The sequence below is a fragment of the Mastigoproctus giganteus genome, chromosome 8, assembly GCF_048544385.1.
Source record: "Mastigoproctus giganteus isolate SK-2022 chromosome 8, ASM4854438v1, whole genome shotgun sequence".
NCBI lineage: Eukaryota > Metazoa > Arthropoda > Arachnida > Uropygi > Thelyphonidae > Mastigoproctus > Mastigoproctus giganteus.
In genome coordinates this window covers 99,820,333-99,847,368 of record NC_143582.1, presented here as the reverse complement: position 1 = coordinate 99,847,368, position 27,036 = coordinate 99,820,333, and the positions used below count along the sequence as shown (strand labels likewise).

The 27,036-nt window shown below is 38.1% G+C and overlaps 1 protein-coding gene across 1 annotated transcript in view; it reads right to left on the bottom strand.

Moving 5' to 3' along the window:
• The window catches only part of ec (ubiquitin specific peptidase echinus), a 378,892-nt gene extending 352,065 nt beyond the window's left edge, over positions 1 to 26,827 (bottom strand). The window contains exon 1 of the mRNA XM_090378841.1: positions 26,521 to 26,827. The gene's annotated coding sequence lies outside the window, so the exon portion shown is untranslated. The remainder of the gene's footprint in view (positions 1 to 26,520) is intronic.
• Between the last annotated feature and the right edge of the window lie 209 nt (positions 26,828 to 27,036).

Genomic DNA, 27,036 nt, shown 5'->3' with positions numbered 1-27,036 from the left:
ACCAACCCCAGAGCAACGCGTATCAACTCTGTAGTACTACACTGACAGTGGGTAGAGAATGAAAAGGACCTGGGGATAATTGTGCAGGTAGATATGAAGTTCTCCGAGCAGTGTAGACTGGCTGCAAGAGTAGATCATAGTATCTTGTCAATGATATACAGGAATTTTTCTAGTAGGGATAAGGAGGTGATTATTCCCTTGTATAAGGCAAGGGTCGGGCCATTGCCTTATAACCCATTCAAGGCCACACCTTGAGTACTGTATACAGGTCTGGAGGCCTCATTTCAAGAAGGATGTAGAGCTGCTGGAACGAGTACAGAGAAGGGCAACAAGATTAGTGAATGGAACAAAGGGTTGCTCTTACGAAGAAAGGCTTAAGTTTTGCAAATTACAGTGTCTGGAGACTAGGCAACGGCGAGGTGATTTAATAGAGGTGTATAAAGCCTTGAATGGTTTAAGCATGCTCAATGCCGATGGGATTCTTATTCTTGCTCAGAATAATCACCTGAGAGGGCATAAATTCAGATTGAGGAAAGACAGATGTAGGATGTATATGCAGAAATTTGCCTTTAGCCAGCTGGTAATTGGTTAGTGGAACAGACTTCCATCCCTTGTTGTGGAAGTTGATAGCCTAAATAAATTTAAGGCTCAGCTGGACAGGTATTTCGAACAAACGGAGGATGAAATGGAAGTGTTTTTTTATTTTTTTATTTTTTGGCTGATGCTGCATAAGCTTGCTTTCTTGCATCATATGCCTCTACTAATGCTAATATGGGTAGAAGTAACCCCAGAGAAACGTACCAACTGTGCAGAAACGTACCAACTGTGCATTCTCTACCACCCAGAGTGTGTACCTACACTCTGGGTGGTAGAGAATGAAAAAGACCTGGGGGTAAAAGTGTCAGATTTGAAGTTTTCTGAGCAGTGCAGATCATGGGGTCTTCTCAATGATATACAGGAATTTTGCTAGTAGGGAAAAAGAGGTGATTATCCCATTGTATAAGGCAATAGTTGATGATCCTGCTCAGGAAGCTAACAAGCTAAATGAATATTTTGCATCGACATTCACACATGAGGAGTTATTCTGGTCTACTTACAGGTCTGGAGGCCTCATTTTACAGTTGCTAGAACGAGTACAGAGAAGGGAAACAAGATGTGTGAAGGGAACAAAGCGGTCTTACCAAGAAAGGCTTTAAGTTCTACCAATTGCAACGTCTGGAGACTAGGCACCTGCGAGGTGATCTAATTGAGGTGTGTATAAGGCCTTGAAGGGGTTCAGCAGGCTGAATGCTGATGGGCTTCTTCCACTTGCTCAGATTATGAACCTGAGGAGGCATATATTGAAGTTAAGGAAAGACAGTTGTAGAATAGATGTGGAAATGTGCCTTTAGCCAGCTCGTAGTTGATTGCTCCCATCTGTCATTGTGGAAGTTGAAAACAAATTAAAGGAAGAATTGGACAAACTTTTGGAGTGAATGGCTGGGTGAAATGGAAAGGTTTTTTTTTTTTTTTTGGATGATGTATGTTTGGTTTCTTGCATCACATGCCTCTACTATAATCAAATATTTGAATCAGATCATTTAACACAGTAACGCAAAAAAAGAAAAGAATAGCTCTTGCAGATCATCCCATTTTGCATTTTTGTAATTCTGCTGAACTGAGAATGGCCATGAGAGAGAGAGAGACTCCATTGTAAAAGGTACCAAGAAACCATCTTAGGTACCTAGAGGTTCACTAATATTGACTGTGTACATTAAGGAGTTGTTTGTGAGAAAAGGATCAAAATAGATGGGTGTAAAATTAAGACTGTCTGGTATTCAGGCAAGTAAATAAATAAGCTGAGTAATGTCATTAGTAATTGAAAAAGCTTTGGTCTTGACCAGTGTGGTGTATGCAACTAGAAAATGGAAATAAACTGGAGTCATTACCAGTAAAATCACCAAGAAAAATTACTTAAATTACCTCACTGTTAGTGTTAGATCAGAGAAAGTCAAGTTTCAAAGAAAGGAAGTCAGAGTTCAGACTGATTAGTGGAATTGGAAAAATGATAGAGGCAACAGATGAATTTGAAAGAATGAGGTACAGATATTTTCAGTCTGAGATAATTCAAAATTAGGAGGCCTCTGACAAGTAATATTAGAGATATGAACAAGGTACCACCTCTGAAGCAAAAGAAATAATAAAGTGTATAATTAGGAAAACCGAGATGAGTAGGGGTTGAGCAACTGATAAATAGGATTCTATCAGAAAAAGTTAAGTGGGGCTTGGCAGACTCTAAGTGGAAATGGATATTGAGAAAATAAACATGTAAAATAAATACATGTTTATTTTACATGTATAAGCTAATGAAATTTTTGGATATAGCATACACAGTGTATATGTGTACCTAGCTCCTTGACACATTACTTGGACTCCCTCCAGTCACTAGCTGGCAGATTATACACTGGCTGATCTGATCTAGATTCCTCCTAAACAGTTACCAATAAATTTAGTCCGGTGGACTATCTGGCAAGCAGCTGGCCTGCGAAAACTGTTTTAGAGCTGTCTCCTTGAAATGTAAGGAATACTGGATCTTGCCATGATGCCCGTTATAACCACAAAGATATCACTCATCTACCACCTAGTGTTGCCTGATGACACACAGGGGTGGCATGTCTCTGTGATGTGGACACCACATCTTGACCTCTGCTTACATTGGCTCACACCTGTGGTTGCTTCCAGTATACTAGGTGCAGTGTTTCAGGACTTGCACATGGAGGGTATACCCACAGTTATTAACAGTCCAACCATCATGAAGGTGCAAGCAGAGGATTTGTTTGTCGCTGAATGACCGAACTTTGACAAAATTTGTTCCACTTGACTCACAAGTGGCATTCGAATATCGGCTACATCAGCATTTTCAACTCCAGAAAAGCAAAACTTAACCTATCATACCTAAAAGAATGTGTAAGACAAGCTTTAGGGACCAATAAATGGTGTTCAAGTCCGTGTTCAATCTTAAACCCAGAAAAAAAAAGATACTTCTGTATTTATAATCATGCTCTTTTCACGAGTTCACTCTTCAGCAGAATTTGAACCTTGTAGAGCCCTTCAAGGGCTCTACAAGGTTCCAATTCTTGTGGCCATCCTGATAATCCACTCCAACTTGCAACATCTTCAATTACCTTTTATATAAACTATGTTCTTTGTGAAATGTAGTACTAAGTTTCACATAAAAAAATATTGCATTCTGGTAATATTTCAGTTTTCTGTATAGCTTTCCTTTGATGTACCTTCCTTAAGAATATAGTGTCATATAATAATTGTGAAGGCTCTTTGAATTAGATCATTAAATATAAAAAGTAAACAGATGATCAACAAAAATAAAATCCTTTGAAAAATGTATAAACTTGTAGTAAGGAACACTTTTTTTCCTTCTCATGGGGCCCTCAACCTTCATCATTTTATCTATTCGGCCCCTCCCTTAGGGAATTAAATCAGTATAGGGAAGAAATTATAATTAACAAAGGACAATCAAACTGTATGGTACTGTAATCAAACTAAGTTTCACATAAAAAAATATTGCATTCTGGTAATATTTCAGTTTTCTGTATAGCTTTCCTTTGATGTACCTTCCTTAAGAATATAGTGTCATATAATAATTGTGAAGGCTCTTTGAATTAGATCATTAAATATAAAAAGTAAACAGATGATCAACAAAAATAAAATCCTTTGAAAAATGTATAAACTTGTAGTAAGGAACACTTTTTTTCCTTCTCATGGGGCCCTCAACCTTCATCATTTTATCTATTCGGCCCCTCCCTTAGGGAATTAAATCAGTATAGGGAAGAAATTATAATTAACAAAGGACAATCAAACTGTATGGTACACATTTGGAGTAGTGGAGAATGAAAAAGACCTGGAGGTTTTTGAAACAGGCTTCCATCTGTTGTTGTGGAAGTGGATGCCTGCAACCATCTTCATGACTTGAATGTGCAGTCAGACATGAAATTCTCTGAGCAGTGCAGACATACTGCCAGGACAGCTCATGTGGTTTTATCAATGATATATACAGAAACGTTGCTCGCAGGGATAAGGAGGTGATTATCCTTCTTTATAAGGATCACACCTTGAGTACTATATACAGAGCTGGAAGCCTCACTTTAGGAAGGATGTAGATATGCTGGAACAACTGAAGAGAAGGACAGTCAGATTGGTGAAGGGAACAAAAGGGTACTGTTACCTAGAAAGGCTTTAGTTCTGCAAATTGCAACATCTCGAGACCAAGCACCTGCAGGGAGATCCGACTGAGGTGTTTTAAAGCCTTGACTGGATTGAATAAGCTGAATGTTAATGGTATTCTTCCACTTGCTGAGACTACACACATGAGGGAGCATAAATTCAGGTTGAGGAAGGATGGTTGTAGGATAGATGTGTGGAAGTTTTCCTTCAGCCAGCAGGTGGTTGATTTTTGGAACAGGCTTCCATCTGTTGTTGTGGAAGTGGATGCCTGCAACCATCTTCATTACTTGAATAAATTCAGGGGAGAACTAGACAAATTCTTGGAGGGTATAGATGGTTGAAATGGTGGGGTTTTTTTTGTTTGGCTGATACTATATAAGCTTGCTTTCTTGCATCATTTGCCATTACTACTACTATCTTCTCCACAAAGTCTGCTATAAATGTAGCATTTGAAGGTAAGCCAATAATAAAGAAAGGCTAGAAGCCAGAGACTAATATCTGAGATTCTAATTTAACAGAATAAGAAAACCAGGGCTCACAGAAGAAATGATACAAAATGGAGAAGAGAAGAAAATGGAAGCACCAAAGTTCAGAAGAGACGAGGATTAAATATAGGAGTTTGAAGAATGAACTCAGAAGAGCAACAGATCAAGCAAGAGAAAAATGGTGGGAAGAACAGTGCAGAGAACTAGAGGAAATGGCAAGAAGCGGGAGAAGTGATCTAATGTATAAAAAGTAAAGAGCTTAACGAATAGGAAGAATAAGACTAGAGAAAAGCCAAGAATGGAAAATTTCTATTTGAGAAGAACAAATAAGGAGAAGATGGAAGGTATATATAGAAGAGCTATAGGATAAAACAAAAGTCTGGTCTGTGACAGCAGAAGGTGAAGAACAGACCTTAGGACAAAAATTAATCAGAGAAGAATTTGAAAAAGCAGTGGCCTTGCTAAAAAGAGGGAAGGTAGCTGGACTGGATGATATATCAGCAGAAATTATAAGAGGGCTTGGAGAAAAAGAGGCAAAGAAAGAATTGTTCAGGATTTGCAGGAAAATCTATGAATGTGGAAACTGGCCCAAAGACTTTCTAAAATCCATAATTATCCCATTAGAAAAGAAGAATGTAACAAACTGTAGAGACAATCAGTCGGTTTAATTCAGTCAATCAGTTTAATTTCCCACTTCTCAGGAATATTACTAAAAATTCTCTCAGAATGAATTAAAGCAAATAATTGTGAATTTGTAGAAAACCACTTTGGGTTCAGAGAAGGATGTGGAACCAGAGAGGCAATAGGAATATTAAGAACTAGCAGAAAGAAGCATGCAAATATGAAAGGATCTGGAAATCTATTTTGTTAATCTCAAAAAGATTTTTGACAGAGTGAATTAGGTGAAGCTGATGGAAGTCCTTGGAAGGATTGGCCTAGATAATCGAAACTGGCCTAAAACTAATTTGGGAACTTTACATGGGACAGACAACTGTGGTTCAGATTGGAGAGGAATCAGAATTAGACAAATAGTACGTAGGGGGTGTAGGCAAGGATGTTCCATGTCCCCTTTGATATTTAATTTATATACAGAAGCATTGATGAAAGAATACAGAGAAGAGAAGAAAGGAGGTGAGAAGATAAAGCCAATAAGATTTGCAGACAACCAAGTATTGATTGCTAATAATGAGAAAGAATCACAGAGCTCCTTGGATATCTTGTACAGCAAAGTAAAGGAGTACAAATGAACATTAACAGCAAGAAAACCAAGATAATGTTAATGTCAGAGTGGCCAGGAAGAAGAATCAATGTAACATTAGATGGAACAATATTGGAACATGTGGACAGATACTTGGGTAGCATAATGAGAGAAAATGTGAAAAACCTGTAAGAAATAAAAACAAGAATACAATGGGCAAAAAGAGGTATTTAGTAATAGAAAAGATTGAGAAGAAATTTCAAGAAGGAAGTAAGAAAGCAAATGGTGAAAACATTAATATGGACTGTGGTACTTGAAGAATTTAACAGATATGTTTCTTGCCTTTTGATCATTAAATGTCATTTGGTCAAACATATCGTGGCTTGACACAACACAAAAAATTAAAATATGTGGATATCATCAGGGGCATGGACACTGGGAAGAGAGCAGATTAGACATCTAGAAGCTTTTGAGACGTGGGTGTGGAGGAGAATGGAAAGGGTGAACAGAAAAGGGGAAATTTGAATTTTATTAATTCAAATTTATGCTTGAATAAATAAAATATCAAAAAAAAAAAAAAAACGTATGGGACTGTGATCCTGTGATATTATTATTATTAGCCATATGATGCAAGGAAGCCTGAGGCTTAGGATGCACCAGCCACAAAAAAAAAAAAAAAAATTTGATTTACTGTGAGAGGAGGGGGGGTGGAAGGGAGGGAGGGAGGGAGGGAGAGAGAGAGAGAGAGTGAACAAAAGTCAGAAGTAGAAGGGAATCACGAAGAAAGAGAAGAATGATGATATCCAGCTCAGGAACCTGAGCTGGCACATTGAGATTTGTAGGCTGTCATAAAAAATTTCAGGCCCATCGTTAAGTTATGTGATGAAATAAAGGTAACAACAGTTTTAAATGAATCTGTAAACTGCTTTGGCCAGTGGGGTTGAAAGGGAAATATATTTATTTTTAAAGGATAGTCTCAACTGCGCCATGCACTTACTGAAACGTCAAATGAAATTTGGTAGTGCAGTAGATACAGTTCCTACAATGGATCCTGGGGGGGGGCTTCCTATTGTAAACAAGATGTAGCCAGGGCCACGTTAATGCTACAGCCAAACTGGCCATGGCCAGAAGGCCTCACCAGAAGAGGGGCCTCATTTTCAGTGTAAATATTTTCTAAAGTAGTGATTAAAATTTCTAATAATAATAATAAACCAAGAAAATGTGCAATATAAAAGCATTCTTAAACTTAACTTGTTAAGTGTTTAAATTTTATTCTTATACCTTTTTATTATACAATAAATAAGTTAAAAGTTTCTATTAAAATTGTTTTTATTATTACTTTATTTTTCAAGTCAAAAAACAAAACATTTTTGACCTCTTAGTTTACATTTTTATCAAGGAATTATTATTCACAATATAAATATAAAAACCTATGTAATACGGAGGATTGATTCAGCCTTTTGATAACAATTTTGACATTAATCCTGCTTATGACATACGGCAGCAATGTAAATTGTTTTTTCGTGCAGGCACAGTCCCAAACCTTATGAACAGGTGCATCAGTTGTAGAAGTTATTTTAATGCCAACATGCCTCTGAAATTGGACCCATGGTTGGAAGGTTACATAATTGCGCTTTCCGAAGAAGAGTACAGTTTTGCAAAAATTATTGATAGGTGCAAGTTTAAAAATTTTAGTGTATCGAAGTTTGGTATCCATAAGGTTTTGAATGGCAAAGGAAAATTCCGCAAAGCTGCTGCAAGTGGGCAGAAAACACAGAAGAAACTGCAACCTGCTCCAAGTCGAACAAGGTAGGTAGTATGAAAAGTGCAGTTGCTCGTTGTCGGTGAAAATCCAAAAACCCAAAGAAGTATAGCGTCACATGTGGGAACTTCCCAGTCAACCATTTGTCGTATAATCAACAAAAATTTGCAACTGGAGAAGAAGCACAAGGCCCGCGCACACCACCTAGGAGCAAGGTACATTGTAGAGTTGCAGGTCAATGCTCGAAAACTCTACGAAAAATACCTGGCAGCTGAAAGGTGGAAATTCATAGCAATACTGGACGAAGCGTGGGCATACCTCTCAGATTGCAATGAAATTCGGGCAATTTATTACCGTCCACAAAGTGACAAGGCCTTTCCAACATGGGTGCATCAGTCCTTGCACTGACATGGGTGCATCAATGCAAGGAAAGTTTTGGCCGAGGTTTTATGGTTGTAGCCGGTTTTTGTTATAACGGCAAATTTGAGTTGCGTAGAGTTGCTAAAAACGTGAAAGTCAACTCAGTGTAATACCAGACTGAAGTTCTACAGCCGTTGTTTGAACGTGAAATACCCACATTGTACGGTTCTGATGCTGAAAAGGTCTGGGTGCACCAGAATAAGACATCCAGCAGCACGTCATGTTCACCTGCGCTTCTTTGCAGAGAATGGAAGCAGCAACACGTATTCGTTTGATCCCATTTCAAGATATACCTGTTAAATCACTTGACGCTGCACCCATGGATTTTTGTGCATTCGGACTTTTGAAAAGAGCTCTTAGAAACCGCCGCCACAGAACTGTTGAAGGTTCGTGGAAAGCCTGTCAGCAGGAATGGGACAAGTTCGACTTGGCTGTTTTGCAAAGTGCTTTACTTCAATGGAAATTATTATACCGTGCGACAGTCCATGAGCAGGGAAAACAAATAGCACACAACGGTGGTGGTAGCAGTACGGAATTTCGAAGTTTTAAAGGAACGTCAAAATTATTATCAAAAGGCTGAATCAACCCTCCGTATTGTATTTATATGTGTATGTGTGTATGTATGTATGTGTGTATATATATATATATATATATATATATATATATATATATTAAAGGGGCCTCAAATTTAAATATCGCCGGGGACCTCTTTTATCCTTAACCCGGCCCTGGATGTAGCTGTGCAATTTTCAAACCCAGCAGACAGATCTGCATCATCTGATCCATGTCTGGTACACTAGATGTGGGCTGCAACCTTCCAGGCCATCTCTCATTGGACACAATGTGAAAATCACAAAACCTAAATGTTTGTAATTCAATACAGAACTAGTAAATACTAGAAATATTTTACAAGACATTGACAAAATACATTTTATTTAGGTAGTGCTTATATGTTGAAATAAATGAACACTTTCTTAAACATTAAGGGACTTATGTACTGTGTGTAGGTCGAATAATAAAAGTTACTGTCATCACGATAAGCATGGGCAGCCAGTTCACATAGGTAAAAAAAGATGATTGCTTTTAAGGAGACGAAAAACGTCAGCATACATAACTTTAGTTTCTTTTTCTTTTTGTAAGTTGGGAGGAGCTAACTACATAGTTCGCCAGTTGATGTTGGCTAGTCAAGGGCTGCTTTTGATGTTGTTCTGTCACAATCTACAGTTTATGTTGCGAGATTTTAAACATTATCGCAAAATTCATTAAAGCCAATTTAAGTTAATAGTATATTTTTCTGTGTCAAGAAAATCTTTTGCACTGAATTTATGTCTCACAAATTAAAAAACGGTGAGCAACACACCTTAAGGCCACTACACACATTCAGGTAAACCTGTCAGTTATGCCTGTGCAGGCATGCCTGTACAGGTCTACCAGAGGGTGTGGATGACAAAAATGCACGGTTATTTTGACCTACATAGGCAACCGATGGAAATAGGAAAAATCATTCGATTTGCCTGACCCGGAGTGGCCTGTGCAGGCAAACCAGAGCATGTGTAGCAACATGGCAGGTGCACTGCCAGATTGGGAGATTTCCTTATTTGACTATCATTAATAATTACATAAATTCCATGAAAAAAATTCACTATTAATTTTATCGCCAATTAATAAAAAATTTGCCTGGATTAGAAGTAAATTTTAACTTTGAATATCAGAATGTCAATAAATATAATTTATAACAACAGCAATAATAAAATTTATTACTATATTATTTTAATAAATCTGGGGGATTTTTCTAAGAATTTCGCTAAAATTATTGTCGAAAATTTAAGATCTTCGTAACTTCTTCCAGTTGCAGTTAATCTCTCGTGCGGTGAAATGGCCGTCCTCAAAACAGTATCGTTTTTTTTAATTACTGGAGTAACTAATGAAAGCAGCTCTAAATAAGTTTATTTATCAGCAAATAATTATGCCAATCTTTAGGGGCCAACTGCAATTCACTTAACAAGTTCACGTGAATTTTTTTTTCAATCATTCTTTGCACCATATATTACGTTTTATTTTACGTTTAAAACACTTTGTTGCAAATAATAAGCCAACTATTGCTAAAACGTCATCTGTTGGTGCCATAGTCAGCCGACTGAATGAATGGTGACAGGTTTACCGAAGTGTGTAGATGCACTACGGGCGTCCGGTAGACCTGTACAGGCGTGCCTGTGCAAGCATAACTGACAGGTTTACCTGAAGGTGTGTAGCAGTCTTCAGACAGAGTATGATATGCAAACAAAATGAGGAGTTAGCACTGGCATTAGTAGTGGCATATGATGCAAGAATGCAAACTTATACAGAATCAGCAAAAAGGAAAAAACCTCCCCATTTCACCTATCCATTCACTCCAAAAGTTTGTGCAGCAATTCCTTGAATTTCTTTAAGCTATCAACTTCCCCAAGACAGATAGAGGTTTGTTCTATTCTGCAACTGTCTTTCCTCAATTTGAATTTATGCCTCCACAAATGCATAATCTGAGCAAGAGTAAGAATCCCATCAGCACTGAGCTAGCTCAAACTATTCAAAACTTTATACAAATCAATCAGGTCACCCCGCAAGTGCTTAGTCTTTAGATGCTGCAATTTACAGAACTTAAGCCTTTCTTGGTAACACCACCCCTTTGTTCCCTCACCAATCGTATTGCCCTTCTCTGTACTTGTTCCAGCAACTCTACATCCTTACTAAAATAAGATTTCCAGACCTGTATGGAGTACTTGAAGTCCTTGAGGTTGTCGCAGACATGCCAGACAAGCTGTACAGCAGGCCCCCGTTATAACGCGGTTCGCTTTACGCTGATTCGCTATAACGCTGTTCTTATATTATAACCCGTATCTGACTATAATGCTGTCTCACAGATCACTATAACGCTCTTTTACAGATTGCATCTTTGACATATCGAAATCGTTTCATTTGATGGAGTCGATAGCTTGAAAATTAATACCAAAACAGCATTAAAACGTTTCCCACGCCGACTTGAGAAATTTTCTCGCAGTACAGTGACTTGTTACATAGTTCCGAGATCAACATTTTAAAAAATGACCAAGTATATTGCTTGTAATATTTGCGTTATATGCATTTATCCGAAGTCTGGTCATCACTCAGTACAGTATGAGGCATCGTACTTAACGGACAGTTTACTTGAACATTGTATCATAATTAATGCAACCAATGCAGTTACATTTTCGAAGAGTTAATAATGGCCGATAAGAATGAAAAAGCAACAACGTCTGGACGCAGTATGAAGACTATAAATGTAAGAAAAAGACTGAATTTGAAAATTAAATCAGGCGTTTTGAAGCGAATCGATTCCGGTCAAAGACAAGCGGATGTGTGCCATAATTTAGGACTTGCAAATTTAACTGTAGGAACAATTATAAAAAAAAAAATAAAGAATTAATTTTAGCAGCGGGAAAGATAGCTGTTTCACTGCAAGCTGTTTGTTTGTTATTTGGAGCATTAGCAACTAAGGCCATATTGCTTGGGGATATGCGGTGGTCATTCCCGACCTTTCCACATCCTCTGTATTTGGTGGTGACGGGCTCGAACCCCGGTCTAATCAAGAAGCGTGTGCTACGCACTGCTGCTCCTTCCCACCTGGCTACGGAGGCGCCAGGTTCACTGCAAGCAACTAGGCCTAGGTTGGCTATTAGAATATTGAAATGGAAAGACTAACTAATTTGGTAAAGATTCAATATCAGGTACGATATTGAATTTCGCTAATTCAATATCGCTGTACCCGATACTGAATCTCGACCACTAATTTTATTGAAGATAATATCCAATGCAGAATTCAGTTAAGTTAAATATTATTATAAAAAAAAAAAAAAAAAAGAGAGAGAGAGAGAGATTAGCCAATATGGCGATCTGAAGAAAACTCACCTAAAAAAAAAAAATGTGGAACCATTTAAAACTAGTAAAGGTTGGTTGAATAGATTTAAAATCCAGGGAGAAGCCGCAAGTGCAGATTAAGGAGCCGAAACTTTCAAAAAAGAACTTGTTAAAATTATTGAAGGGGGTATTATGTGTTATACTTCTCAGCAAGTTTTTAACATAGATGAAGCAGGACTTTTGTGAAAAACGAATGCCTAAAAGAAGTTTCATATTGAAAGAAGGAAAAAACATTCCAGGTTTCAAAGCGGCGAAGGATCGGTTGACTTTATTGTTGGGTGGTAACGCTGCGGGGGATTTAAAATTAAAATCCCTTTTAGTTTACCAAGAAGAGGGCCGAAGTACAACCCAAAATTGACACATTTTTCTTGATTAAATTCATCAATTAAATTAAATCAATTTAGATCAATTAAATTCATGATTTTAATTGGAATTTTAAGTTTAATTTTGATACATAAGTAGTTACCACAATTATATACGTATGTAATGCGGAATATTTTATATGTTCAAATATTTGAATATTAAATATTTTGACCGACATTTGTGCATCTTTTCACTACCGTTTATTATTGATTAGGAAATATCCTATGGCACCGACCGCAACTCACAAATACATATGTTACCTAATGGGAATCGGCGCTCGCTTAGCGCGGATTCACTTAGCGCTCTGTTTTTACGGAACGAATTATCAGCGTTAGGCGGGGGTCACCTGTACTTGCTACCTGGGAGTCTAAAATGCTAATGGAACTGATATTCGGGTGACACTCAAGTTAACTGGACCCAATTTCGGCAAAGTCCGGTCGATCTGTGACAGCTTGCACCTTCATGATTGTGGGACTGTTAATAATCCTGGGTATAACCCCATTGCACAAGCACACTGTGGGTGACCACCTAGGTGTGAACCAATGTAAGCAGGGGTCGAGGTGTGTTGCCCACACTACATGGAGGAATGCCGCTCCTCTGGGGAAATATTAGGTCGTAGATAACCTCATCAACCAGTGCAATACCACCACTTTGCTTATTGAAGGCTCGAAGTGGTGGAACCCATGTTTAGTCTCCAGAGCTAAGTTCTGGTCAAACCTTCCCCATCTCTTCCATCATGCAGTACGACTGACGTCTTTTGAGATTATGATGGACATCATGGCGCGATCCAAACTTCCTTACATTTCGAGGGCACAGCTCTAAAACGGTGTTTGCAGGCCGGCCGCTAGTTAGTACACCGGACCGAACCTATTGGTAACTCTCTAGGAGGCTTCCAGATCAGCTAGTGTGTGTAATTTTCCTAACTCTACTCTGCCAGATAGTGACTGGAAGGAGTCCGAGTAGTGCGTATGTGGGGGGGGGGCATTATCAAGGCCACGTTATATTAAATATCTGGGTATATCCTTATCAAAAAACCAAAAACGCCCAAGCATAGACAATTTGAATGTAGAACTATTTAAATATGGGGGCACCTTACTAAAAAACTCACTACTAAAATTATTTAACATCATATGGCATAAGCAACAGACACACAAAGATTGAGAAACAGGAATAGTAATCAATTTACACAAAAAAGGCTCCAGAAATAACCCTAAAAACTACAGAGGGATAACACTGCTGTGAACTGCTGCAAAACTATACTCTAATATACTAAAGAATAAACTTAATAAATACAGTGAATAATTCTTAGAAGAACAATGTGGGTTCAGAAACGGGAGAAGCACAATAGATGCCATTTTCTCATTACAACAAATTTTGGAGAAAAGAAGAGTATTCAATCTACCAACATTTCTGCTGTTTATTTATTATGAAAAAGCATATGACAATGTAAACCAGGAAAAACATTGGCAGATTCTACGTGAAGAAAATATCCCAACCCAACTCCGGAAAGCGATGCAAAGCCTATATAAAAACTCAGAAGTCTGTATAAAATATTCTAATGGCCAACTATCAGACCCAATTAACACCAATAAAGGAGTCAAACAAGGATGTGGACTATCACCAAATTTATTTAATATCTACATCAATAAAATTCTTAAAGAATGGAAACAAACAATTAACAATAGAATACAGTTGAACAACAGGAATAAAATCCAAACTATATTATATGCTGATGATCAAGTTATAATTGCAAAATCCAAAGAACTACAGACAGCAGCAAATGAACTGAATAAAACAGGTAAAAAGTACAAGATGAAAATCTCCACCTCAAAAACAAAATCAATGGAATTATGTGGAAAAAACATACAAAGAGTCAAAATTGTTACTGATGATAAAATAATAAAACAAATATCTGACTTCACCTATTTGGGAAATTTAATATCAAATGAAGGGAAAGACATCCACACTAAACTACAAAAATATAATAAAATGATTGGAACGATCGATTAAACGCCACTTCGGAAAAATAAATGAGAACTGAAACAAAATTAGGACTGCACAACATCACTTCAAAACCAGCCCTCTTCTACAGCTGTGAGACTTGGGTCATAAATAAGAAAGATGCACACAAACTAGAAGCAACACAAATGAGATTTTTAAGATCATTATTAGACTTTACAAGGCAAGACCACCAAAGAAATTTTGATATCCGTGAGAAATTAAAAGTAAATAACACAGTAAATGACATAAACTGGTATCAGGAAAAATGGATCAGCCACATGGAAAGAATGAACCCAGACTGGATCCCAAAATTAGCCTCTAACTACAAACCTACAGGCAAGAGAGATGTTGGTCGACCAATACAACGATGGCAACATTAAGACCACCTCCAAGAGCTTCAACGGAACAGGTCTTAAAAGACCTAAGCCGGACCAAGTTCATGATGATGTATATCCTTACCATGTGTACACCATATCCAAAATTTCATTACTTCATACCGCATGTCCCCCCATTTTTTTTTACTATTGAATACGCCGACCAGGCTAGCCGGGTGGGTAAAGTGCTGCCTGGCAACCCAAAGGTCACGGGTTCGATTCCCGCCTCGGGCTTGGATCAAAGTACTGCAAAAACCTTGGGAGGTGCATTATGGCCACAGAAGCCTATGTGCCAAAAACTACCAAAAAAAAAAAAAAAAAAAAACCATTGAATACACCATGAATTGTCAAAGTAACAGAATTAGCTGATCTGTGAAAAGATCTAAACCTTGCAAACACTTCCTAGTCCATATCACAAATATACGTGGTCTCAGTTCTAATCTCAACGACGTCCATTTCCACTTACAGTCTGCCAAACCCCATGTACTTTTTTTGACAGAATCCCAGTTATCGGTTGATTCAATCACTGCTCATCCCATTTGCCCAAATTATTCACTGTATGATTGACTTCTTCTCAATGGTGGTAAATAAATAAATAAATTTTCTGTTGACGACCAAACGGTCAGAGGAGTTCACAAGATATACAGAATATAAGAAACAGCACCGTATTCAGCAGTCACGGGCTTGAATCCCGGTCATTCAAGGCACGTGTACTTATGCACCCGCGCGCCTGACCACTAGGCTACGGCGGCCTGGTACTTGTGCATATGTGCGTTCTGATATTCCCTGTCAGAGACTTGTTAATTTGGAATCACCTCTTTTCGACCTTCTCTGGCTTAAAATCCATCTACCTCATTCTGTCAAATTCATCTGTTGTCTCTATTGTTCTCCCAACTCCAGTAATCACTTGGAGCTCTTTGACTTCCTCTCTTTCCAACTTGACTTTCTCCAGTCCAACTTTCCTAACATTGAGGTAATTTTAACGTTCACAACTCCAGCTGGTTTCCATTCTCTAGTCACAGAGACTCAGCTGGTCGAGATGCTCAGGCTTTTGCAATTACTAATGACCTCGCACAGATTGTTCATTTACCCATAAGAATACCGACAATCCTAACCATACAGCCAATACGCTTGTTCTTTTTCTCACAAACAACCCTTCTAAGTACATGGTCAAAGTGAGTGGTCATTTAGGCACCTCAGATCACAACTTGGTAACTGGCTCTTCTCAATTGGAGCCTTTATCTCATGGCTATTCCCAACCTCGTGTTGGGAATAGCCATGAGAGTTTGAATTTGCAAGAATGCTAAATGTGATGACCTGTGAGATTTCTTTTCTTCTTTTCCTTGGTCGGATTACTGTTTAAAAACTTCTGATGTTCCAGATCGTGTCAGTGAACCTATTCTTGTAAGTATGAAATCCTTTATTCCACAATCCACCTCAAAATCTCGTTCTTTATCTAAACCTTGGTTTTCCAATAAATGTCTAGGGCTGTTCAAGAGAAGAATGTTGCATATCATAATTGGCTTGTTTCCAATTCTTCGGTTTAATTTTCTGCCTACACCACAGCTCGCGACAATTGTAAAGCCATTATTAATCAGTCCAAATTAGATTTTGAACTGGCTAAGAGTAGAAAACTTGCTTCTTACCCTAATCGTAGCCGAGCATTCTGGTCTCTTGCCAAAGCTATTGGCTGCAACTTTTGCCCATCTCTGCTCCCACCTCTGTCAAAACCAGATGGTTCTATTGTCACTTCAGCTCAGGATAAAGCTAATCTGCTAGCATCCCATTTTTCTTCCAACTCATGTATTAATGATCTTGGTAAAACACCTCCTAAAATTTTCCATTCAATGCCTCCTGTGGTTTGCCATCAAAAGAATGTCAGAAGGATTTTGACAAATCTTGATGCTCAGAAAGCTCCAGATTCTGATGGTATTTCTCCACTTGTTCTCAAAACCTGTGCTCCTGAACTTACTCCTGTTTTTTTTTCACTTTCTTTTCCAAAGGTGTTTTTTCTTCTACTTGGAAATTTGCTCATATCCAGCCAGTTCCTAAAAAGGGTGACAAATCCCTCCCATCCAATTATCAACCCATTGGAATTACTTCTACTCTTTCTAAAGTAATGGAGAAATCAATTAACTGCCAACTTTTAAACTACCTAGAATTCTTCCGTGTGATCAACGATCGCCAGTATGAATTCAGTTAGTGTCGATCCACTGGTGATATTCTGGCTTATGCTGGACTGTAAATTTATGGACAAATGTGGACCATTTATGGATAAATTCGAAGTAAAAGTTCCGTAAAACACAAACAGTTGCTCTTGACATCTCAAAGGCTATCGATCATGTTTGGCATAAAGGTCTTCTGAACAAGCTTCCATCTATGATTTGCCAACTGTTTTTAGTAATCGGTTATCCAGTTTTCTCTCTGTCCGCTCACTGAGAGTGATGGTAGATGGCTCTCTGTCTTCTAACTTCTCCACTAATGTCAGTGTCCCCCAAGGTTCAGTTCTTTCCCCCACTCTTTTCCTCTTGTATATTAATGACCTTCCATTGATTGGAAATCCTATCCATAGTTTTGCCGATGATAGCATATTGCATTCCGCTTTCCATTTTGAGAAACCTTGCCCTGCTCAATCAGCTTCAACTTCTTGAATATCTGCTACCAATTCCTTAAATGCCAATCTCCAGGTAATTCTCCAGTGGGGCAAAGACAACTTAGTTGATTTCAATCCTTCTAAAACTCAGTCCTGCCTTATATCTCGCAAAAAGGATTCTTCGGCTCCTATGCTATCTTCAGTGACTCGCCGATTGCTAAGCAAGATGACATATCACTTTTGGGGATTACCCTCACTTCTAATTTCTCTTGGCACAAGCACATTATAAATATTGCTTCCTCTATTTCTAAAAAACTCGGCGTTACTTTCCTTCCAAACAGCTGTTCACTCTGTACAAATCGCAAATCCGCCCTACCAGGGAATATTTTTCCCACATCTGGGGCGGTGCCTCCAAAACCTCTCTCTCAGGCTTCTAGATTCCATTCAGAAGAGGGCAGTTAGGTTAATTAATGACTCATCTCTAACAGACTCTCTCCCCCATAGACACAGAGTGGAGAGAGAGAGAGTCTACATGCCTTTTCTACAGATACTTCCACGGGCACCGCTCTTCTGAATTGGCTTCTATAATTCCTGCGCTCTCTCTCTCTCTTTTCAAAACAGTCCGAATACGTGCCGCCACCAGCCAACATCCATTTACTGTCCAACTTCAAACTCAAAGAACCAACTTTTCATCTTTCTCGTTTATTCATTCAACTACCATTTTCTGGAACAATCTTCCTTCATACATGCCAGGTGGGAAGGAGCAGCAGTGCATAGCACACACTTCTTGATTAGACCGGGGTTCGAGCCCGTCACCACCAAATACAGAGGATGAGGAAAGGTCAGAGAATGACCACCGCATTTCCCGGAGCAATATGGCCTTAGTTGCTAATGCTCCTAAAAACCAACCAACTAACTAACTAACTAACCTTCATACATATTTCCTGAAAATTACAGTCTACAGAAGTTGAAGTCTAATGGCAACAAATATCTTCTTTCATCCTCTCATCATCCAACCCAAGCATGGTACTAAGTAATACAGGTTCTAATACCTCTCGTGTTTGGGGTTCTCATCAAAAAAAAAAAAAAAAAAAAAATTCAAGTTGTGGCCCAGTCATTGCCATATACAAAGAGAATCACCTTCTTATCCTTGATAGCAAAGTTCTTTTATATCACTGACAAGACCCCTTGAGCAGCTCAGGCAGCCTGTCCAAACTGCCCTGAAAACTTCATATCTGACTGCACAATTATCCTCCACAATATTTTCATTTTCCACTACTCTGATCAGGTGGTAATTTACTCTGGGCTTACTGCTACCCATATGCAGTACTTTGTATTTGACAATATTAAACTTCAGTTACCACTTCTCAGACTATCTGCCCAACTTTTCCAGATTGTGTCACTGTACTATACTGCAAGTACTATACGAAACAAATGGCCCTCAGTCCCCAGCGGCTTCCACACCCTCTCTTATGGCAGAGAGAGGATCAGAGTGGAAGCAGAGGGTGCTAAGAATCTCTGGGTATGACCAGGCTGCCATGCACGGAAACTGAACTTGGCCTGTTAAAACGTAAGATCACTTATCGGTGAAGACAGGATATTAGAACTGGAAAAGGAATTAGAAAATGTGAATTGGAATATCATCGGTTTGGCTGAAACAAGAAGAAGAAATGAATCACTTATAATTTTATCAAGTGGAAATCTGCTGTACACCAATGGAAACAGTGAAATGAGTGAAGGTGGAGTTGGCTTTCTGGTCCATAAAGATATAAAAAACAACATTTTGGAATTCAAAAGTACATCACAAAGGGTGTCAAGACTACTACTACTCAGGATTTCTAAGAGGTATAAGCTAAAGCTTATAATGATTTATGCACAACAACATCGAGCCACGATGATGAAGAAATGTACACAGAAATTGAGTCTTCTAGATGAACACAAAACTCACTACACAATCATTATGGGGAACTTCAATGCTAAGGTTGGAAAAAGACAAAACAGCGCAGAAAGGGGAACTATAGGAAATTTTGGAATTGGTGAAAGAAATGAAAGACTTGAGGAATTTGCAGAATCTCAAGGAATGTCAGTAATGAACACTTTTTCAAAAAAAGGGTTAACACAAAGTGGACATGAAGAGCCCAAATGGATAAACAACTAATGAAATCAACTTCATCCTCACAAACACAAGATATATCATGAATGATATTACTGTCCTCAACAAGGTAAATGTTAGAAGTGATCACAGAATGGTAAGATGCACACTTGATATAGTTCATAAATAGCAGAGAAGGCAAATTCTGAAGGGAAAAAACTGACTCAAGTAAATAATACAAAGATCTTTGAGATAACACAAGAGGAGAAAAAGCAGTATGTACTGGAACTTAAGAACAAGTTTGAGCTTCTGCAGACTGCTCAGGACCAAGATATCAACGAGGAATATTACAACTTTCTGAAAGTGATAAAGCCCAAGAAACCTATAGGTAAAAAGAAATCCAAAGAAGAAAAAAAAATCAGTAAGAAACACTTGTCATGATGAACTGAAGACGACAAATGAAGATAAAAAAGAAAACAGACAAGGAGAAAATTGGGTATACTGAGTTATGCAAAGCCATTAGAAAGAGACTCAAAGAGGACATAAGAAAATTTAACACAAGAAAAGTAGAACAAGCATTAAGGGAAAACAAAGATTTAAATCAGCAGCCATGAGCAGTAATACAGAAAGACAAATGATACTGAAACTGAAGAATAGCAATCGTGTACTTATAAATAGCAGAGAAGGCATAATTCAAATAGCAGAAAACTACTATAAAGAGTTATACAAGGAGTGAGGGAATGATACCAGCAGTGGGGAAGATGGATCGCAAATTAGTAACACATACAACATACCTGATAAGGTAGAACATGCATTGAAGAAAATGAAGAATCGGAAAGCCAAGGGGAAGATGAAGTTACTGTAGAGTTGTTAAAATTGGAAGGAAGAGACATGATACAAAAACTGGCAAGACTCTTCACAAAATGCATTAGAAAAGGTGTGATGCCTAAGGAGTGGAATAATGCAATCATAGTTTTATTGCATAAGAAAGGAGATAAATCAGAACTTGGAAATTATTGACCAATTAGCTTGTTATCCCACATCTACAAGTTGTTCACAAGGATCATTACTAACAGATTAGGAAGAATACTTGATGAGAACCAACCGAAAGAGCAAGCTGTTGAGGGCAGGATTCTCAACTATGGATCACCTTCACATGATGTCACAGTTAATGGAGAAAGCAAATGAAAATAAAACACCATTATGCCTGGCATTTGTGGATTATGAAAAGGCATTTGACTCCATACAGCATAGGGCAATGTTTCAGGCACTGGAAAGACAAGGCATAGATACCACATATATTATGATTTTGAAGAAAATATATGAGAATGCTACCTCCTTTATTAGACTAGAAAAAGACAGTAGTAAATTTAAAATTGAGAAAGGAGTTCGACAGTAAACAACTTTGGAGGTATTGGGAGACAGTATCTCCGAAATTGTTTACTGCTGCCCTTGAGGAAGCTTTCAGAAGATTTAAGACCGGTCGCAGAAAGGAGTCAATGTGAATGGAGAGTACCTAAACCATTTACAATTTGCAGATGACATTGTGGTCATAAGCCACGATCCCAAAAAATTAGAGGAAAATCTTAATCAGTTATGCACAGTTAGTAAGGATTTTGGACTAAAGATGAATATGGCTAAAACAAAAGTAATGATGAACAAGTATGCCACAGAAAGTGATATAATGATTGAAGGAGCAGTAATTGAAAAGGTGGAGTCGTATACTTATCTGGGACAAGTCATTAGCTGTAATAATGATAAATGGCTGGAAGTCAAGAGAATAATAAATTTTGGATGGATAGCATTCAGGAAATATAGTCACATACTGAGGTGCAATATCCCAATTTGTTTGAAACTAAAATAATGAACCAATGTATACTCCCACCACGACTTATAGAAGTGAAACTTGGGCACTCACCAAAGAGAAGCTGAGAACTACACAGCGAAAAATGGAACGAATTATATTGGGAATCAGACTGTTAGATAAGAAGAGAAACACATGGATTAGGCAACAAACTCAAGGACATTCTTAACAAAAATAAAGAACAAAAATTGTCTTGGGCAGGACACATAGCTTGAAGACATGATGACAGATGGACTAAGAAAATAACAGAATGGTACCCAACAGGAGCTAGAAGAAAACCTGGAAGACAACAAAAGAGATGGACAGATGAAATTGATAAGTTTGTGGGTAGTAAATGGATGTCCATTGCACAAAACAGAAGGAACTGGAAAGTTACTGGAGAGGCCTTCATCCTGCAGTGGATTGAAAATGGCTGATGATTATACTGCAATTAACAACCTTTGTATCATCTACAGACTTGAACATTAAGCCTGATATACCTTCATCAATATCATTGATAAATACAGAAAACATCACCGGGCCCAACACCAAAACCTGGGGGTCTCCACTAATAACACTAGTCCACAAAGAGCAGTGTCCAATGATTACCACTCTGTCTTCTCCCACTCAACAATCCCTATATCCTTAGCAGCATCTTGCCCTTAATACCATATTGCTCCAATTTGTATAAATCCATCTTTTATTAAATTTAGTTTTTGCATCCAGTTCCTTTGTGGCCACATCATAGCATCCAATCAAACTGGTCACACAAGATTTCGCCTTAACAAACCCATGATATTTCGGAACTATAACTGCAACCTTGTCTAGATAATCATGCATTGCTTCTTTAACAAGTGATTTCATTATTTTCCCCAGAACAGAAGTTAAACTAACAGGTTTGTAATTACCCATGTCACCCTTTGTGAATAGGGGATACATTTCAACATTTCCAGTCTGTGGGGGAACTCTCCTGAATCCTCTAATAATGATGACTAAGGACTTTCTTACTTGCTTTGCTGCCTCCCATTTTGTTATGTTTAACTTCAACAATATCTCCTCCACTTTCCTCTCAGCTATTACAAATTCAATTAGCACCCTTTTACAGTCTGATAAACAGTTGTTCAATATCAAGAGGACCAATCTGATTCATCGCTTTCTTTCCAGAGTTTACATAAGTAAAGTCTTTGCTGTTTTTTTTGCATCCTTTGCCAAAGATTTCTCGTAATCTACCTTCACTTGCCCAATCTGCTTTGTGACTTGATTACAGGGTAGCTTATATCTACTATAGGCTCTGTTTCACCTGATAATTTATATACATACCATGCATTTTTCTTCTCTGCCACGAGTCTCATTAGTTCATCTGACATCTATTTAGGCCTAAACATTGAACAGTATTTCTTATTTGGTATGAAAAGCCTAGTAGCTTCCAAGATTAATTCATTGAATTCTTCCCATTTAGAATTTTCTGTTGGTAAGATCATCAGTTGATACCACTGTATAGAATTTAAACTATCTGAGACCACCACAGTCACCTTTAAGAAAGCAAAAACCATTCCCTTTACCCCTAATGGTAGTTACATCTCTATGTAAATTCCACATCAGTATACTGTGATCAATGCCACCTAGTGGTTCCTTTATCTGCAGATTCTTAATGCATTGATAATCACTGCTGATAATCAAATCTAGAGTATTACTTCCTCTGATTGCTTCTCAAACATGCTGCCGTAGAAAACAGTCATCCAATAAATCCACAAAAGTTGCTAGTGACTAACCCACAAGTTCCAGTCAATACCTGGAAAGCTAAAATCCCCCATTAAAAAATATTCTGATTTACTGCCCTACTCTATTTCTCTGTACATTTGTTTATAGTACTCACAAGAGTCATACAACAGACTCCTACTCTCATTTTTACTTTCCCAATGCTTACATCAGACTAAACTAACTCAATATTGCTCTGGCCACCCATGTCAACTGGATGCACTGCCTTCAATTTTATGTTTCCTAACATAAAAAGTATTCTTGCAACTCCAGAAAAAAATAAATTATATTTCTCAGTTAATCTATAACTGAATACAAATATAAAGAAACTAGGCAAAGCAAATACAGTCAATATTAATCGTGGAAGCTACTAAAAGTTTCATACCTATTAAGAAATATTGTTCATATTGCTGATTGGTTTTTAGGAGCATTAGCAACTAAGGCCATATTGCTCCGGGATATGCGGTGGTCATTCCCTGACCTTTCCGCATCCTCCGTATTTGGTGGTGATGGGCTCGAACCGTGGTCTAAAAATATTGTTCAAGGTTTAGGCCCAAATGGTTATCAAATGAACTAATGAGATTAGTGACAGAGAAGAAAAATGCATGGAATGCATATAAATTATCAAGCGACTCAGAAGCCTATGGCAGATATAAGCTAGTCTGTAATCAGGTCACAAAGGAGTTTAGGCAGGCGAAGGCAGATTACGAGAAATCTTTGGCAAAGGATGCTAAGAAAAAAATACTTATATAAACTCTAAAAGGAAGGGGATGAATCTGATTGGTCCACTTGATATCGATGGTTCGACTGTTGATGATCCTGCTGAGATAGCATACAAACTGAATGAGTATTTTGCATCTACATTCACACGTGAGGAGTTATTAAGGTTTGAAAATGGCAGGTTATCAAATTGTAGCAGGGTGCTTAATGATTTTGTAATAACTGAGAGCAAAGTGGAGGAGAAATTGTTCAAGGTAAACATAAGAAAGGCACCTGGGGCAGATGGGATCTATCCAGTTATATTAAAGGAGGCGGCAAAGCAACTAAGCAAACCCTTAGCCATAATTAAGAGAGAATCCTTCGACTCAGGGGGAGGTTCCCAACGACTGGAGATGTGCAAATGTATCCCCAATTTACAAAGGGGGATCGAAGGATGACACGAGTAATTACAGACCAGTTAGTTTAACTTCTGTTCCAGGTAAAATAATGGAGTCACTGGTTAAAGATGCATTGCAGGATCATCTAGACAAGACTGCAGCAATAATTCAGACACAGCATGGGTTTGTTAAGGGAGAGTCTTGTCTGACAAATTTGATAGGATATTATGATGTGGTTACAAAGGAACTGGATGCAAAAAATAATTTTGATATCATATATTTGGATTTCAGGAAAGCTTTTCACACTGTTGCGTATAGAAGACTATTGCACAAATTGGAGCAGAATGGTATTATGGGTAAGTTGATACAATGGATAAAATGATGGTTGAGTGGGAGAATACAGAGGGCGGTAATCAATGGGTGCTGCTCTTCATGGACTAATGTTATTAATGGAGTCCCACAGGGTTCAGTGTTGGGTCCTCTGTTGTTTTGTATATTTATCAATGATATTGATGAAGGTATATCAGGCTTAGTGTCGAAGTTTGCAGATGATACAAAGGTTGGCAGGGTTGTTAATGACAGTAATGGCAGTGTGCTACTGCAACAGGATCTAGATAATTTGGGCAGATGGGCTAAGAAGTGGCAACTGAAGTTTAACCTTGATAAATGCAAAGTACTGCATATGGGTAGAAGTAACACCAGAGAAACGTACCAACTATGTGGTGCTACACTTAAGGTGGTATAAAATGAAACACTTGGAAATAATTGTGCAATCAGATATGAAGTTTTCTGAGCAATGCAAACAGTCTGCCAGGGCAAGTCATGGGGTTTTGTCAATGATATATAGGAATTTTGCTAGCAGGGAAAAGGAGGTGATTGTCCCTCTGTATAAGGCAATAGTCAGGCCATGCTTTCCGTACTGCGTACAGGTCTGGAGGCCTCATTTTAGGAAGGATGTAGATTTGCTTGAGTATGTACAGAGAAGGGAAACAAGATTGGTGAGGGGAATAAAGGGATCCTCTTACCAAAAGAGGATTAAGTTCTGCAAATTGCAGTGGCTGGAGACTAGGCACCTGCGTGGTGATCTGATTGAGGTGTAAGGCCTTGAATGGGTTGAGCGCGCTGAATTCTGATGGGATCCTTCCACTTGTTCAGATTACGAACCTAAGGGGGCATAAATTCAAATTAAGAAAAGACAGATGTAGAATAGATGTGCGGAAATTTGCCTTTAGCCAGTGGGTGGTTAATTGCTGGAACAAACTTCCATCTGTCGTTGTAGAAGTTGATAGGTTAAATAAATTTAAGGAGGAACTGGACAGGCATTTGGAGGGAATGGGGTGATTTTTTTTTTTTTTTTTGGCTGATGCTGCATAAGCTCATGCACTTGCTTTCTTGCATCACATGCCACTACTACTACTACTATATCCCCTGCGATATTTTAAAACATCAGAAAGAAAAACCTAATTGTTTGTAATTTGTTGAATTCTAGTAGATTCGTTTAAGAAAAATTAAAGAAATCAAGAATGATACGAAATATTTTTATTGTACCAATGATACGCCAACAAAGCATAAAAATATTGAAAAAAGATTTTTCATTATGGTTTCTGAAACAACTTGGTGTAAACAAGTTATTTCAGAAAACATCATAATGCTACGCGAGTTACCTTTCGACTTAGTATCTCCGGGAAAAGCTAACACTGAAAACATTTTCAGTTAATCAGTAAGTGTATGACTTCATCCACGAATAAAAATTCTAAGAAGATTAATTACTATATTTAATGATCACTCTTAACCACGTGAAATTAATAATATAGTTTATTAAGCTTATAGTCTCAACCACTTATACATAAGGTGACGTTTCAGGCATCTTATCGATACCCATCATCAGTCCATTCCATAAGGAACGACCATTAAGTATTGGCAAGATGACTGAAACGACACCTAAAATATATAGTGGTTTGGGATATAAGCTTAATAAACTATATTATTAAGTTCACGTGGTATAAGAGTGGTTATTAAATATAGTAATTAATCTCCATGGAAAACAACCAGGTAACGTCCTTCTTTAACTAGACGTAGAATAGATGTGTGGAAATTTGCCTTTAGCCAGCGGATGGTTAACTGCTGGAACAAGCTTCCATCTGTCGTTGTGGAAGTTGATAGGTTAAATCAATTAAAGGAGGAACTGGACATACATTTAGAGAGAATGGTTGTGTAATTTTTTTTTTTTTTTTTTGGCTGATGCTGCATAAGCTCATGCGCTTTCTTTCTTGCATCACATGCCACTATTACTACTAACTATATTAAAAATTATACTCTTTATCACCAACGTCTCGTACGTTCATAACTCACAACAGTATAAATACACTCTCGACCTCACCTGTTGTTGGTAGTGGTGACCTTTCCACCGATGGGCGAAACCTTCCACGTCTTCCAAGTAAACAAGTGTGGCAGACGTCGAGCAGCTACCTAGAAGCACTACCTAGACGGTGAATCATGGCAACAGCAAATCCCACTTTTACTTCGTTCCTCCAAACAAGCTATTTGTACAGTAACTGATGTCATCTAGAATCGATACACCAAGCTACTTTAACACTCAACTCAGTTAAAAAAACTCTTCTACACTTAATAAATGATAAAAGTCGTTCAAAAGTTTCCTCGCAGTACGAGCAACGTCACACACACAGTTAATGCTCAAGTATATCGCGACAGAGAGAGGAAATGTTACTACCGCTCCCTCTGGCGAGACGCGAGTGTGCTTGTGTGTGTCTGTAGAAATAAACTTGGCAATAAGCCAACGACCGAACCTGCAAGTTCCACCAATAAGAATTCTGTATTCGCACGCCTGTTTGACCGCTATTTCTGTGACCTTTTTCGTAAGTAAGCTAGTAAGAAC